Consider the following 655-nt stretch of genomic DNA (forward strand, 5'->3'; position numbering starts at 1 on the left):
TATTTTATTCAAAAATAAAAACATCATCGCTTTCTCAAAATCATATAAAGTCATATTATAACATCGACTGAGATAAAGAATAAAATGAAATATTAAAAACACGATGTATCTCGCTGCATTGCGCGAGTACGCTTCTAGTCTATATAAAATGAAACAAATATACCAAAAAATATTTAAATTTAAGTAAATGTAAATACTTTTTTGGTATATTTGTTTCATTTTATAGATCTAAATATTTTTTTGGTTCAAAAAACGTTTAAGAACTTGATCATTCAAAATATGAATGTTTATTGACTTTTTTTTCAGATTTTTTTCATTGTTTTACCACATTAACCAGCATTATAGGTCATAAAAATATATCTAACATGTTTTAAAAAGTTCAAAGAGTTATCTAACATGTTTTGAAATATCCAAAAACTTATTCACTTCAAAAAATTATCCAAAAACTTAATTATTCCAAACATCAAATTCGTTTGAGTTTTTTTAAAACTATTCTCTTTGAACAAAAAAAAAAAAAAAATGAAAGTAAAGTTTTAGAAAATAAAAACCGTTCCTCTTTTAAAAAAGATGAAATTTGGATTGAATCATTCCCATTTTCAAGACCAGACATCTCTCCCATCGTTTAAATCCATCTTCCTCGTCCTCGTCCTCGTCC

The sequence above is a fragment of the Cynara cardunculus genome, assembly GCF_001531365.2.
Source record: "Cynara cardunculus var. scolymus isolate 2C chromosome LG 2, CcrdV1, whole genome shotgun sequence".
Taxonomy (NCBI): Eukaryota; Viridiplantae; Streptophyta; class Magnoliopsida; order Asterales; family Asteraceae; genus Cynara; species Cynara cardunculus.